This window comes from Podarcis gaigeae, assembly GCF_964106915.1.
Source record: "Podarcis gaigeae genome assembly, chromosome: 4".
Classification (NCBI taxonomy): domain Eukaryota; kingdom Metazoa; phylum Chordata; class Lepidosauria; order Squamata; family Lacertidae; genus Podarcis; species Podarcis gaigeae.
The window spans coordinates 71,112,795-71,129,856 of record NC_139677.1 but is presented as its reverse complement, the minus strand read 5'-3'; the positions used below and the strand labels follow the sequence as shown (position 1 = coordinate 71,129,856).

The window sequence follows — 17,062 nt, the reverse complement described above, 5'->3', positions numbered from 1 at the left end:
TGGGAGGGCATGCCCTAATGCATTGTATGTGGGGCTGCCCTTGAAGATGGGTTGGGAGCTTCAATTAGTGTGGAATGCGGCTTCCATAATTTTTATCAGTGCAGCCAGATGGTATTGTGTTACACTGAACAAATCGCATTGTCTGCCCTTTTGCTTCAGAGTCCTGGTGCTTTCCTTTAAAGCCTGAAATGACTTGGGACCAAAAGAGGTGAAGGAGCACTTTTGCCTCCCTGTGCCTTAAGATCTTCAGAGCAGGCTCTGCTTCATGCCCCACGTCAGTTCCATGCTGGTGCAGGATGGGCCCTTCTCTGTGATGGCACCGCGGCATTTCTCTCCTAAATAAGGCAAGCAGCTTCTCTGCTATCATTTTGGCCCCAGGTGAAAACTTACGGTACTTGTTTGTTCAGGCATTGTAACCATGACTGTGTGGTTTACCCAGTTGCTTTTATTTTAGGTGCCTACGTTACTAAATAGTTGCTTTTGTTTTGATGCATTTGTTATTAGTGCATTGCTAGTGTTTGTGTTTGAAATTGGTTGTTGTGGTGGTTTTGTTGTACCCTACCCTGGTATCAGAATCGATGAAGAGTGGGTTACACAGATACAAATAAATGTTACTCAGGCGGGAATCAGAAATAGATATTGGCATGAAATGGAATTATTGCCTGTTCTGTGCATTATCATTTCTTCTCTCCCCCCCCCCCTACACTTGTCGCCGTTGGATAAACATGATCTGGAGCGCTGCAATATCCTGCAAAACCTGCCTGCCATAGACCATTACGCCTCTCCTCTACCACCTTACAACTCTCTGAAACAACTAGAGAATACCCCTCCAGCCTCAGGGAAACAAGTGTACTGGAAAACTACATATCTAGGGCACAAGCCCTGTTCAGTATAACCAGAATTTCGATAGGCCAGTACTCAACTCTGTTTTGAAGAACTGTAAAAAAAAAAAAAAAGTCACGTGAAAGAGCGGGTGGGTTATTGTTGTTGATGTTAGCAGTAATACTGGTATGCCAGTAATGCGGTGGCTGTTCGAATGTGCAGCTGAGCATAGACTACAAGAGCCAAGTCTTGTTCATGTTTCATTCTTTAGTGCCTTCTGGCTCCACCCTGTTCTTCTCTGTTCAACTGAAATCATTTTTCCGTGTTTCGTGTTAGCTGCTGTCGGAAGCTAGTACTCCTGCTCAGAAAACAATCATTTTCATAGCCCTAGCAACATTTTTTTTAAAAAAAACCTGTTGGATTTATTCATCTGTTTCCCTTTTCTGAAAAAGAAAAAGCAACAGGCTGGGAAAGTCATGGTGATTGTGGTGCTGATGATTTAGAAAGTAATATCCTATTCACTATATTTGGCACAGTGTTATAATCAGAGTTGTAGAATTTTCACCAAAAATAATGAGGGGTGAATCTGAAAGATGGATGGGTAGATGAATTAGTCTCAGGTAACATATGTCTGAGTATTTACTTGGAGATGGCTATACACTTGAGGCTATAATCCTTTCCTAAACACACCTGGTAGTGAAGCCCATGGAACTCAGTGGAACTTATTTCTGAGTAGATAGATCTGTTTGCATTAGATTAGGAAGTCAGTAGCTTAATACCAGGGATAGAGAACTGGTGGCCCTCCAGAAATGGCTACAACTCCCAACACCATCACTTGTTACGCACATTGATCATTGACATCCAGAGGACCGCAGATTCCGCACCTCTGCTTTAGACCATCAGTATTAATATTTCCGCATCTCTTAAGGTGTACTTAACAGTAGTTCATGCTTTTGTCCCTTATTAGCATAGCTTTGTTTAAGTGCCCACTTTCCAATGGTAGTCGGCTGTTACTTAGTAAACAGAAACGCTTTAGCAAATACTCATGCGTTGGGCTTTCCCCCTTCTGTTTCCACAAATAGTGCAACCCAGCCCACACACAATTCATTGTGTTGTAAGCTGCTTAAACACAGAGCAGCTTCAAAAGGAGAGTTTTTATGATGGAGCCTGTGAATGGTTTTGTTCAGTGGGTGGTGTGAGTGGTAGAAAAGAAAGTTGCTACACGAGCAATCTGCAGCAACCTTCTTTGGATCGGGCCCACAGTGATTAAAGGTAGTGTAGTTAGGTTGCAGTCCTGTACTTACATACCTGGGAATACGTCCCATTGAACTCTGTGGGTCTTATTTCTCAGGAGGCATGAGCAGGATTGCAATGCAGTAATAGAGATCCTCATTGGCGTAATGTAGTGGGTAGGAGTTGAGTCAGGAGGTCCCTGGTTCAAATCTTACCCCTTCCATGAATTCAGGGGGCAAGCCACTTTTCTCTTTTCCTTGGCTTCAAAACTGCCACAGGGGGACAAGAAAAGTGGCCTGCATTACAGGATTGCTGTACTAAATAGTATACGCAAAGCGCTTCAGACACTTGAAAGGTGTTATATAGGCATTAAGTAGTACTCTATTTTTACCGCACAAGTTGTAGAAGAGAGAAAATAAGAAAAAGCATGGGATTAGTGCAGAGAAAAAGAAGTACAATTATGCTTAAGAAACCTCTGTTGGTAAAATGAGAGATTGCCACCTGACTGCAAACAAGCATAGTTAAAATGATTTTTAAAACACTGAAGTGTGAATATTATCCTCGCTATGTAATTAATTTTCTTTACTCAAGATAATAAATCAGGAATTACTCCAGTACAGTGGTACCTCGGGTTACATACACTTCAGGTTACAGACTCTGCTAACACAGAAATAGTGCTTCAGGTTAAGAACTTTGCTTCAGAATGAGAAAAGAAATCGTGCTCCGGCGGCGCAGCAACAGCAGGAGGCCCCATTAGCTAAAGTGGCACTTCAGGTTAAGAAAAGTTTCAGGTTAAGTACGGACCTCCGGAACGAATTAAGTACTTAACCCGAGGTACCACTGTATTCTGTCACCTTGCTTTTATGAAGAACTTGCCTTTGCCACAAACTGCTACCAATTTTAGAAATATTTTTATCAACGTTGACAATATTTACTTATATAAGTTAGCAGCACAGAGATTTAAACATGATGAACAATTTTTCAAATTTTAAATGGGGGAAAGTATTTGATCCCTTGCTAAATTTGCCCATTTGCCCTCTGATGAAGAAATGACCAGCCCATAATGGTAGGTTTTAATGGTAGGTTTATAGTAGCTGTGAGAAACAGAATAACAACAGGAAAACCCTCAGAAACCCAGAAGACAGAAGTCAGGCTTCTGCTACGTGTACTGGTTTTCCTGAGGACCTCATAGGGTAATCACTTACACATCACCAACAAAGAGGAAATGCATTGCCAAAAAAAGAAATAGATTTTTGCATAAAATTAGCATAGGGTAATTTATTATACAGGTTTCGAAATGACTGTAATTTAAATAGAAATACAATATAGCTCACCATAGAGGGAATGAGTGCGATCAGGTAACCTTTGCACATGCTCATTGTGCTCTCTAGGTCTGAGGCTCTGCAGGGATCCTTTTTGCTTTTCCTTCTTAAGGGTCTGTATATTTAAACAGAACTTGGACTGGACGGGCAGTCCTCCAGATCAAGAATTGGGGAATGATCCGTAGCTGTGTTCAGGAGGCCGGTTAAGCACATTCTTAACTCTCGTGGAAATTGGAAGAAATTACTTCTGAGTAAATACAAGACTGAGCTTCAAATCCTATTGTGTTCACTGGGGCTTACTGTATAGTAAGTATGTTTAGGATTCCAGTCTCAAGTACTTAATGTTGGTTGAGCTGCACACGTAATTTCAGCAGTTGTCTTCAATGTATAGAGACAGTATGGTTTAGATGCCAGTTTAAGTCAATATACTGCATATCAAGTTGCTGAAACATGGTGTTCATGTCCTCCTCCTATCCTCACTAACAATTAATTACTATAGTTGCTTGTTAACATTTCTTCGGTTTTAAAGTCTATAATGAAACTTCATATTTTCATACGGAGTACTGTATAATTTAGTGGGGTTTTTTTAAAAAAACAAAACCAAAACCAAAACCAAATGCTTGAATTGCATAATTTTTAGATTCAATATTATTTCCTCTCCCCCCCCCCATTTTTGATGTTGTCTTGCAGGAAACTGGTAAAGGGCTTTAGCAGCTGTTAAATTAGTGTGGAATTCACATCACTGTTAGGCTTATCTTCATGTCCTATTTGCTGCTTGATGTGTATCAAGACTTCCTGTTGTATCAAAATGCAGTGGAATCTGAACCACTGACTAAGAAGCATATGTTGGAAACTGGAAACAGCCTCTGCATGATTGATACTTCACATTCAGGCAATAATGCCTAAGACCACTGATCATGTTGTTAATATAAATTAAATAGAGATTCCAATCCTCAGGTGCAAAATACACTTAAATTCCATCATATAAGAAAGGTACACATGTTTATCAACTGCTGCTCTTCTGTTGGTGTTGCTTGGTATAAATTGCCTAGTCCCTTTGACTCAATATTCATGTCTACTGTAATGGTGGAAAGGGACATGCATAACTATATATTAGGGCTGGGCAATATCAGGTTTTCAACATTGTGGTGTATCGCCAGCCAAACATAGCGGTTTGGCGATATACCATGCTGTTGAAAAGACAAGATGCATTGGCCTCTGTCTGCGAGACACTGAGGTGAAACTGCCCCAGCTCTCACCTCTAGAGCTGAGTTACAGATAGGTAGCCGTGTTGGTCTGCCATAGTCAAAACAAAAAAAATTCCTTCCAGTAGCACCTTAAAGACCAACTAAGTCAGTTCTTGGTATGAGCTTTCGTGTGCATGCACACTTCTTCTTGTATCTGAAGAAGTGTGCATGCACACGAAAGCTCATACCAAGAACTGACTTAGTTGGTCTTTAAGGTGCTACTGGAAGGAATTTTTTTTGTTTTCTCTAGAGCTGAGGCGGTTTCACCCAGGTGCTTGCCAGCTGAACAACGCAGCTTCAGCTGGGGATTGGGAAGGTTCCCCCTCCCCAGCTGAAACAGCCCCCGTGCTGTCACTGCTCAATCAAGCAGTTTAAAGATGCAGAGGGAGGAACAAGCTGTATTGATGCCTCGCCGATACAGCTTGTTTATTCCTCTGCGTCACTTGAGGGCAAAGTGGGATGGAGGTTTCACTCAGCGATATATTGCGGGTGAAACCGCCGCTGCTCCTGAGTCCCTCTGCTAGCAGCGCCCACTGGAGGAAGGAACTCTTGACTCCCCAGTGGTGGTTTCACCCGCGATATACTGCTGAGTGAAACCAACATCCCCGTCTGCTTCTCATCCCGGTCCTGGGCAATATATTGATATATTGCCCAGCACCCCCCCCCCCCATATGCATCCCTTAGATCGGGCTGGGAACTTTTTTGATCCAGTGGTCCCACAGGCAAATTTTGTCAGATGGGCAGGACCAGCCACCTTTCAGTCATCTGACATCATAATTATGCTCAGCTGACTGATGGTTGGCAGTCTTGCCTACCTGTCAGTGTTGGTCCACAGAGATGTGGGAAGAAACTAATGAGTGAGGCAGCAACTAGTAAGCTTAAGCCCTCCACTCACCAGCTGATGCTCAGAGTTCAATCTTGCTCTCTGCGGGGGTTAAATCCTACAGTTTTGGCTGCAGGAGTAGACAACACAGAACTGGACCCTGCACATCAGAGTGATAGTTAAAAGGCCTGCTGAAAACTTTTCTGTTCTGCCAGGCCTAAAGGTAAAGGGACCCCTGACCGTTAGGTCCAGTCGTGGACGACTCTGGGGTTGCAGTGCTCATCTCGCTTTACTGGCCAAGGGAGCTGGCGTTTGTCTGCAGACAGCTTCTGGGTCATGTGGCCAGCATGACTAAGCTGCTTCTGGCGAACCAGAGCAGCATACGAAAGTGCCGTTTACCTTCCCGCCGGAGCAGTACCTATTTATCTACTTGCACTTTGACGTGCTTTAGAACTGCTAGGTGGGCAGGAGCTGGGACCGAACATCAGGAGCTCACCCCATCAGGGGGATTCAAACCACCAATCTTCTGATCAGCAAGCCCTAGGCTCAGTGCTTTAGACCACAATGCCACCCGCCAGGCCTATGCAGGCAGTTAAGAGTCTGCCCCCCAAAATGATCTATTGAAGTTTGTTTTTAACCTTTCATTATGTTTTATGGTACAGTATATACTGATAGGGGATTTTTAAAATGGGAAGTGTTGATGATGTCATAGCCTAAACTAACTTGTTTTTTCTTGGGTTGTAAATACTTCCCTTAGCACCTAGCTAGTGCTGCTTGCTGCTAAACTTTCTGATTGGTAGATGCTGATAGATAGCCTGATTGGTAGATGCTAGGCACAGACTATCAGGAATTTGTTCTGTACATCACTCAGTAAAGCAAGTCCATTCTACATTACATTGTGAATGTGAAATGTGAAATGTCTATGTACAGCTGGTTGGACAATTGTTGTGTGTTTTTTTAAAAAAAAGTATAATAAATTGTAGGTTATGAAATTTACACTTAAAATTATTTGAACATAATCATATATGCCCATTTCTTTTCATTTGAAGAAGACAAATAGGGTTTACATTTCAAAGGAGGGTTAATTGACTAGGAATGCATTAATGTCTTGCTTTCATGCAGTGGCATTTTTTTTTGCAGATTTCTGTAATAAACTACTCTCATTCATAGCTACAGCTTAGGTACTTGTAAAACCACTCTACAAACATAACAAATGTTTTAGGTCACTGTGCTGTCTTTGGAATTGTGCTTATTTTAGGTGTATAGCCTGTGATCACACTTTTTTATATTGATGCTGATGAGCAAGACAAGCTTATTAACTTGTAAAGCATAAAAAATACTTGTTTTAAAAAAGCAAGTGACTTTTATTTCTTGGTTACATAGAGCATATTTCAGAAAAGTAGGCATGTTATTCTGCAGACAAAAACCAATGTGGTACCTTTGGAGTTGGTGATTTCTTGTAATAAGATGCTCCATAGGCCCTGCTGTTTATGAGCTCTCACAGGATCAGAACAGAAAATAATGTAAGTGCCAATAGTCTGTTTGGCCACCAGAGGTCTCCTGTTCCCTTCTGTAGAAAACTATAAAACTGGAGAACATCATTCAGATTTCATCCTATGCAAAAAAAAGAATGGCATGAGTGAAATGTGATGTCACTGCTTTCCTGAAGATTTCTATTCAGGCAAACCTGCATGACTTGCACATCTTGGCTAGATCACAAGCATGTCTCATACTTGCTACCTAAAACTCAAACTCCACATGAAAACATTCCCGTCTTCAGATTTCCCTAGGTATGACTGATTGTCACATGTATCTAAGAGAGATTTGCATAGGCATTCATCTCCATTATGAATGAATATTGACAGAGCATAGTGATGCTTTAAGTAAAGCAGCCTTTGGCTTAAAACTTCATTCCACACTTACCGTAAGTATCTTCAGTGGCATTTGCTTACATGCGTATCTTGTTCTTAAAGCTACCTCCTCTCTATTATTTCCCCCCCTTGCTCCCCTCTTTTCTTCCTTCTATCTATTGTCTCTTTCACTTTGAAAATTTAGATGCTAAGCTCCATTGGGCAGGGTCACTGTAACTTTTTTTTTTAAAAAAAATTCCTTTTCTTCCTATGATATTTTGCAGGGCGGGGGGAGTTTTTGAGCTGGCTTACCATGTTAGACACTTGACCTAAAGAAGCGTCATGAAATAATTTCATATTGCTCCATTTTTCTTTTAGTTTTTGAGATAAATACAGAGAAAATTACTTCTGATATACGCTAAAAAATAATAATAGTTCTTAGTATTTCCTTAAATACTTAACAAGCCTCTATATTCTGCGAAGAAAATCTAGGACAGTTCTTCCTTTTGAAATTCCATTTTTGCGCTGGGTCATACTTGAGTTACTGAGGGTTTCTCATGTGTTCCAGTCTTCTGTAACCATTGCAGTTTGATTTAAAGTTGAATTTACTTGGCGACAATGAGGAGAATCCCTAAATGCAGGACTCCATAATTCAGCTTTTCTGTCCTCCATTCAAAATTACGATGGCTGCAACCTTGTGCGCAGTTTAATCCCACTGAAATCAATTACAATTCTTCACAGAATTGCAGTCCACGTTTGTGGGAATCTCAAAGTACATTTTATTTTCAATATAATTGCTGTGCTCAGTACAAAGTGGTTAATAAATGAAAGGATTGTTGTCAACAAGGGTGTGTCTGCACAGGGACCTCGTACACTCCCATTCAAGCTAGAAAAAAAGCTAAATTTGCTGCTGTTAGTCTTGCAACTTTAATATGTGAATCAAGTGTTCGTTGTGTGTAAAATAAACACTGTGATGGAACCCAGTGGGGATGAGTTTGCTAGCTGCTCCTTCCTGTTGCCATTCCAACCTCCCTCCACAAGTACAGCCATCTTTCTGCAGTTTTATGAAGCAGGGAGCTGGTTGTGCTTGTGGAGACCCCCAGGTGTTTTAGAAGTTAAGGCATGTTAGTGAACATGCACTGGTGGGGGGGGGAGGGAAAGGAAATGCATTGCTATTGGTTTGCATCACAGTTTTTCTTCAAGCCTCTGTGGAAACATCTTGTCACCTTTTCAGTCACAACTTGTTGCATGTATTTCCTGATTGGGAGATGGAAAGGGATTGACCTTATTTGTGCCTAGCTGGGCATTTGAGGAGAGAGAGTTAAAGGATTCAGTCGAACCCTATCAGATAACTTGAACACGGGAATAAACCATGCCCCTGGCTCAGTACTTTTTACCATTTTTTTGTACCAATTGAAAACTCGGAATGTCACCAGTCTGGGATTTCAGGAGGAGTTGCTCCTTCCTCGAAGACATAACACTCGCCCTCATCTGTGATGAAAGAGTGAACTGTTTGAGTATGCAGGCAGTGTCAGTCCTGCAGGATAGTTCCTACCCCTGATGATTGTGTTAATGCATAGACAATACGAGGCTGATAGACATAACCAAGTTTATTGTTCTAACCAAAGGCCATGACAAACTTGCAGCAATAGTATCAATAAAATGATACAGAACATACATCCACAATATACGGCAACACCCTTGTTGTAAGAGAGATGATATCAGAGACACCAGCAAGCTTAATCTAGCTTGATTTCAGATTAAACCTCTGCATCACCACTACAATTTATAGTGATTTTTATCTTTTTGTTTTGTTTTTTTTGCAGCCAGTGCATAGAACAGGGGTAAAGGTAAAGGGACCCCTGACCATTAGGTCCAGTTGTGACCCACTCTGGGGTTGTGGCACTCATCTCGCGGTGCTTCTGGGTCATGTGGCCAGCATGACTAAGCCGCTTCTGGCGAACCAGAGCAGCGCACAGAACCGCCGTTTACCTTCCCACTAGAGCGGTACCTATTTATCTACTTGCACGGCATACTTTGGAACTGCTAGGTTGGCAGGAGCAGGGACCGAGCAACGGGAGCTCACCCCGTCGCGGGGATTCAAACCGCTGACCTTCTGATTGGCAAGTCCTAGGCTCTGTGGTTGAACCCACAATGCCACCCGTGTCCTTTTTATACCTACCGCCCACTAATGCATCTTTCTTGATGGTAACCAAGTGCTCACCAGTGCTCAATGGAAGGAGGATTCCGCTTGTGCCGTAGAACCCCCTACCGCCCACCTAGAATTCTGAAACGCCCACTAGTGGGCGCTAGGGACCAGGTTGACAACCCCCTGGCATCGAGGGCTACTTTGTGTGTTATGAGGTGAATATTGTCACTCAAAAGAAACCAAACCGTTTCTGCTGGGGTGGATCTGCTTGCTTGTGCATGCAAAGGTTTCAGAAGCAGTCTCTTGGGTCTCTCTATAAGGGGCAGGATGTCAGATAATGAGTGACATAACAGAATGATGTATTAATGATGCAGTTACAAAGAAGCTTTCCGTTTAATTTTGTGGGAGTTCACTATGTTCTCAAAGTGAGTTTAAGAGCATACCAGTTTCATTTTAACCAACTTTATTGTGGTCATATGCATTACCAAAACTGGAGAGAGGTGGGAACATGGAGCATGCAATTCCAAAAACCCTAGTTCACCACAGCCTCTTATTTAAGCACTAGGTTGGTAGCCATAGGCAAACTGGTAGAGGAGGGATGAGACACACTGTCCGTACTCTGTGCCTAGCAAGGAAACCAAGAGGTTTCTCACTCTTCAGTGCCCTGCATAGAAATGCAATAGGCTGCTTGTTCAGGAGCAGAGCTCTAAGTCTCTCCTTTGCCAGCCCTGACAGCCTAGTTGCTGTTGTGTATTACTACTACTACTACTACTACTATTAATATTATTATTAGAATTTATATACCGCCCTATACCTGGAGGTCTCAGGGCAGTTCACATAAAAAGATCACAGTATATAAAATAAAAATAAAAGCAGTAAAATAATACCTCCTCCAAAAGAGCCACATTTTAAAAGGGTATGGGATGTTGACCAGGTCAACCAAAGGCCTGGTTAAAAAGGAAGGTTTTTCCTGGCGCCTAAAGGTGTATAATGAAGGTGCCAGGCGAACATCCCTGGGGAGAGCATTCCCCAGATGGGGAGCCACTGCAGAGAAGGCCCGTTTTCATGTTACCTCCTTCCGGACCTCTTGAGGAGAAGGCACGCGAAGAAGGGCCTCAAGATGATCTCAGGGTCCAGGTAGGTTCATATGGAACGAGGCGGTCCTTGAGGTATTGCGGTCCTGAGCCGTTTGAGGCTTTAAAGGTCAAAACCAGCACTTTGAATTGGGCCCGGAAACTAATTGGTAGCCAGTGCAGTTGGACCAAGATTGGTGTAATATGCTCAGTCTGTCTTGCTCCGGTGAGCAACCTGGCCGCTGAATTCTGCACTAGCTGAAGTTTCTGAACCGTCTTCAGAGGCAGCCCTACATATAACGCATTGTAGTAATCTAACCTTGAGGTTACCAGAGCATAGACAACAGTAGTTAGGCCATCCCTGTCCAGATAGGGGCGTAGCTGGGCCACCAGCTGAAGCTGATGGAAGGCAGTCTGAGCCACTGAGGCCACCTGAGCCTTGAGCGACAGCAAAGGATCCAGGAGTACCCCCAAGCTACGACTCTTCAGAGGAAGTGTAACCCCATCAAAAACAGGCAATCTCCCACCCATCTGATTTAGGGAATGTAAAGGCAAGTAAGTCCTGTGGGCTTCTTTACAAGGCTCGGTTAGGGAGACACAGATTATTTTGCACATAGAAAAATGTATTTAAGTAAGGATGACCTCTGTGTAGACAAAACGTTATACAGCAACCCTGAGAAACCCTGAGAAACCAGCTATTGTAGAGACGTACAAATGTGTGTGAAATTGGCCCTCACTGACCTTTCTCACCAAAGCCTGAAGCAGGAAGGATGATAGAATGAATGTAGAAAAAGTGACCTTAGTCGCAAGATAAAAGTTTAGATTTAGGCATGGGAACTATCTCACAACTGATTGTTGTGAGCTTATCTTGGACCGTTGTCCTTCTGAAGAGTAGGATAAAAATACATTTAATAAAATAAAGACTAAAAGGGAAGGGATTATACCCCTCTGGAGAATTTTAACATCCATTTTAAAAAGGTGTTAATAGTCAAATGCAGCTAAATACTAGACAGTTTTTTTTTCCCATTTCTTAACGGTTAGTTAAAACCACAATTCTTTTCTTGAAATGAGTTTATTTAAGGAGTTGGTTGCTAATAGTGAATAAAGAATTGTTGTACTAAATTGCTGTCCTTGAAGTTGCTGGATTACTTTGATGATAACAGTTCTTTTGGAACTTGCCTTGTGATATCTGAGATCTGTAAACTTGAGATCTGTGCAGTTCAGACAAAACAATCCAAGTCTGGGAATGAGCTGGGTCTTCACACTCTCCCTCCACCTCCATCTTTCTTTCTTTCTTTCTTTCTTTCTTTCTTTCTTTCTTTCTTTCTTTCTTTCTCTCTTTCTCTCTTTCTCTCTTTCTCTCTTTCTCTCTTTCTCTCTTTCTCTCTCTCCCCCCCCCTCTCTCACACACCCCTAGCTTAGTTTGGTTTGATATTCTGATTTGCTGGTAGCCCTTAAACTATAGTTTCCTACAATGGTCATATCATACAAAACTTTTTTAAGGATCTAGGATCTGAATAGTGTATTTTGTCTGAAATCCAACATACACATACCTTGAGTAAGTCCTGTTGAACTCAATAGGAATTGCTTCTGTGTAGACATGGATAAGACTGCACTGTAAATTATTTATTTACCGATAATTGCAGGGATATTATTATTCATAATTTAGTGAAATACCTAAATATATTGCATCCAGTCAGTGTTGGATACATGAGTTAGGCACCAAATGGTGCCTTAAAATCTAGGTTATGGTCACTGCAACAAAATGTCTAATCGCAAGTGGGTTTGGACTAGATAACCCTTGGGTTCCCTTCCAATGCTACACTTATACAATTCTATGTTCTTAACTACGGTGCTTGACTGTAGCTTACAACAACAATTCACTTGTCCCAGTATGCAAGAAGGAGAAGCACACACAGGGGAAATGGAAATGGTATTAACCATTATCTATGGCAGAGGTTTTTAAACTATGGTTGCCATCCTAGCACCCAGAAATCTCCACGCATTTGGACCTGTATCAGTAGCAAAACGTGCCTGGCATTTCGAATGCTGCATTGAGTATATAAAGAGTATATAAAGAGTATATAAAGATGCAGTATTGTTCTGACTTTAAAAAAAATTCCTCCTTGCAATGTATCGGGTCTCAAAACATTTTTTTAAGCCCAATTGATGGTGAAATCCCAGACATGTTTGTTCAAATGTAAGGTCTGTGGAGCTCAGTGAGGTATACCGATTTTATCCCTCACTGCTGCTGACTTGCACACATTTATTTGGAAATAAGCTCCACTGAAATTCAGTTGAACTGAATGTGTTTTTGATGTAGACAGGATTTGCTGTCCATCACTATAGAAAAAGTTTGTGAAAATCGGAACACTAGATGGCAGGCTGCAACTTAAGTTAATAATTTAGGTTTTCTAAGTTGGAACACTGTTGAATTACTATAAAATGTAAAGTGGATTGATGCATGACTAGAAATAGGTACAGTACTAGCTTGTGTGTTTATGAACTGGGAGGAAAGCACTATATTTTTCCCCCTCCCATTTACATAAAGGTTTAAATAAGATTTTATAAAATTATTTCTGAAAGATTACTTTCCAACATAACAAATATATATATATATATATATATATATATATATATATATATATATATATATATGCTTTCGTAGATTTTCACGGGTACAGGAATGCAGGTTTTGGTGTCCTCGGGTGTCTTCCCGTGTAAAAGTTGGGGTGTCTAGGCGACGTTTCGACGAGGTCTCACTCGTCATCTTCAGGCTGGTGCTTTCGGCTTCTTGTTACTGGAACAGAGCGGGATCTCAATGTTTGAGTTCCTATAAATATTGTAGAGGGGGTGTGGTGTCTAGCCTCCAATGTTCTGGGCAGAGAGGAAGTTCCCAGGCTAGTGTGCCTTTTCTTCTTTTGTTCCTTAATTACTTGAGAGATACCTTGAGTGATTTCTTGAGTGATATCCTGAGTACCACTTAGGTGGGTCATTAGGTGTGGATTAGTTGCTAAAGTCTTTGTGTCTTGACCTCTTGAACTTTGTGAAGAGTTTTCCTGAGAAGATGGCTGTATTGCACTTAGTTGTGCTTTGGCTTGGCTTCGTGTATAGGGGCGAGCTGTGGTTTTGTGGCTTGTGTCAGCCAGATCTGTGTAGGGATTGCAGGGGGGTGCAGCATCCGGAGGTGCCACCATGGATTGGCTACTGGATGGTGTCAGTAATTCATCTGTGGAGAGGGTCTGGGTTTGGGTCTGGTGTGGTTGATTGGTGTTGGCGTTCTGTGTGCCTCTGGATCTGGTGTCAGTTTTTGTGGAGAGGGCTAATTTCCAGATGTCTGGCGTGACGACACATCCCGCTTGCCAGACATCTGGAAATTAGCCCTCTCCACAAAAACTGACACCAGATCCAGAGGCACACAGAACGCCAACACCAATCAACCACACCAGACCCAAACCCAGACCCTCTCCACAGATGAATTACTGACACCATCCAGTAGCCAATCCATGGTGGCACCTCCGGATGCTGCACCCCCCTGCAATCCCTACACAGATCTGGCTGACACAAGCCACAAAACCACAGCTCGCCCCTATACACGAAGCCAAGCCAAAGCACAACTAAGTGCAATACAGCCATCTTCTCAGGAAAACTCTTCACAAAGTTCAAGAGGTCAAGACACAAAGACTTTAGCAACTAATCCACACCTAATGACCCACCTAAGTGGTACTCAGGATATCACTCAAGAAATCACTCAAGGTATCTCTCAAGTAATTAAGGAACAAAAGAAGAAAAGGCACACTAGCCTGGGAACTTCCTCTCTGCCCAGAACATTGGAGGCTAGACACCACACCCCCTCTACAATATTTATAGGAACTCAAACATTGAGATCCCGCTCTGTTCCAGTAACAAGAAGCCGAAAGCACCAGCCTGAAGATGACGAGTGAGACCTCGTCGAAACGTCGCCTAGACACCCCAACTTTTACACGGGAAGACACCCGAGGACACCAAAACCTGCATATATATATATATATATATATATATATATATATATATATGCTTTCGTAGATTTTCACGGGTACAGGAATGCAGGTTTTGGTGTCCTCGGGTGTCTTCCCGTGTAAAAGTTGGGGTGTCTAGGCGACGTTTCGACGAGGTCTCACTCGTCATCTTCAGGCTGGTGCTTTCGGCTTCTTGTTACTGGAACAGAGCGGGATCTCAATGTTTGAGTTCCTATAAATACTGTAGAGGGGGTGTGGTGTCTAGCCTCCAATGTTCTGGGCAGAGAGGAAGTTCCCAGGCTAGTGTGCCTTTTCTTCTTTTGTTCCTTAATTACTTGAGAGATACCTTGAGTGATTTCTTGAGTGATATCCTGAGTACCACTTAGGTGGGTCATTAGGTGTGGATTAGTTGCTAAAGTCTTTGTGTCTTGACCTCTTGAACTTTGTGAAGAGTTTTCCTGAGAAGATGGCTGTATTGCACTTAGTTGTGCTTTGGCTTGGCTTCGTGTATAGGGGCGAGCTGTGGTTTTGTGGCTTGTGTCAGCCAGATCTGTGTAGGGATTGCAGGGGGGTGCAGCATCCGGAGGTGCCACCATGGATTGGCTACTGGATGGTGTCAGTAATTCATCTGTGGAGAGGGTCTGGGTTTGGGTCTGGTGTGGTTGATTGGTGTTGGCGTTCTGTGTGCCTCTGGATCTGGTGTCAGTTTTTGTGGGGAGGGCTAATTTCCAGATGTCTGGCAAGCGGGATGTGTCGTCACGCTTGTTCATGTTGTGAGGGTGTTTCTCTATCTCGATGGCTTCCATGATTATTCTCTTGTGGTGATGTTCCGTGTTAAAGAGCAATTTGGAATCTGCAAAATTAATTTCGTGTCCTGTTTCTTTCATGTGTTGGAAAAGAGAGGAAGTTTTTTCTTCTTTTTTGACGGCATTCTTGTGTTCTGCGATACGTGCATTTATTCGTCTGTTTGTTTGTCCAATGTACGTGGCTGGGCAGACTTTGCAGGGTATTTCATAGATCCCTTGGTTTTCCAACTGGATTTTATCCTTGGGGTTTCTGAGGATATTGGCTATTTTTTGGTTGGTGCTCCCTAGGACACACTATCTACCAGAAAAAAACACACACCAACCGCTACTTACATGCACAATCACACCACCACCCTGCACAAATAAACTCCGTAGCCAAGACTCTCATCTCCAGAACCAAACGCCTGGCTGACAAAGACCACTTGACAACTGAGTTACAGAATCTCTCAAATGTGTTAATTGCCAATGGATACCAGCAAAACAGGATTACGAAGCTAATCCAAAAGGAAACACCCCCCAAAAACCAAGACACAGAAGAAAACAATGGCATGGCCCTCCTTCCTTATATCAAGGGCACTACAGATAAAATTAGCAAAATCCTCCATAAACACAATATCAAAACAGCCTTTTGCACCAACCAAAAAATAGCCAATATCCTCAGAAACCCCAAGGATAAAATCCAGTTGGAAAACCAAGGGATCTATGAAATACCCTGCAAAGTCTGCCCAGCCACGTACATTGGACAAACAAACAGACGAATAAATGCACGTATCGCAGAACACAAGAATGCCGTCAAAAAAGAAGAAAAAACTTCCTCTCTTTTCCAACACATGAAAGAAACAGGACACGAAATTAATTTTGCAGATTCCAAATTGCTCTTTAACACGGAACATCACCACAAGAGAATAATCATGGAAGCCATCGAGATAGAGAAACACCCTCACAACATGAACAAGCGTGACGACACATCCCGCTTGCCAGACATCTGGAAATTAGCCCTCCCCACAAAAACTGACACCAGATCCAGAGGCACACAGAACGCCAACACCAATCAACCACACCAGACCCAAACCCAGACCCTCTCCACAGATGAATTACTGACACCATCCAGTAGCCAATCCATGGTGGCACCTCCGGATGCTGCACCCCCCTGCAATCCCTACACAGATCTGGCTGACACAAGCCACAAAACCACAGCTCGCCCCTATACACGAAGCCAAGCCAAAGCACAACTAAGTGCAATACAGCCATCTTCTCAGGAAAACTCTTCACAAAGTTCAAGAGGTCAAGACACAAAGACTTTAGCAACTAATCCACACCTAATGACCCACCTAAGTGGTACTCAGGATATCACTCAAGAAATCACTCAAGGTATCTCTCAAGTAATTAAGGAACAAAAGAAGAAAAGGCACACTAGCCTGGGAACTTCCTCTCTGCCCAGAACATTGGAGGCTAGACACCACACCCCCTCTACAGTATTTATAGGAACTCAAACATTGAGATCCCGCTCTGTTCCAGTAACAAGAAGCCGAAAGCACCAGCCTGAAGATGACGAGTGAGACCTCGTCGAAACGTCGCCTAGACACCCCAACTTTTACACGGGAAGACACCCGAGGACACCAAAACCTCCATATATATATATATATATATAGTTGGGTATCCACTGCAGGCTTGAACCCTTGGAGGAAGAAGATTAAATTGGGAGTCCTGGAAAAGGCTGCTTCTTCTTCGCTTGTTTC

The 17,062-nt window shown here is 42.6% G+C and overlaps 1 protein-coding gene across 14 annotated transcripts in view; it reads left to right on the top strand.

Annotated features, from left to right (window-relative positions):
- The window catches only part of BBX (BBX high mobility group box domain containing), a 133,682-nt gene that overhangs the window by 42,902 nt on the left and 73,718 nt on the right, over nt 1–17,062 (top strand). Inside the window, exon 5 of one of the 14 annotated variants that reach the window (XM_083736408.1) lies at nt 160–344. The exons of the other annotated variants lie outside the window; for them this stretch is intronic. The gene's annotated coding sequence lies outside the window, so the exon portion shown is untranslated. The remainder of the gene's footprint in view (nt 1–159; nt 345–17,062) is intronic. 14 annotated transcript variants of the gene reach the window in all.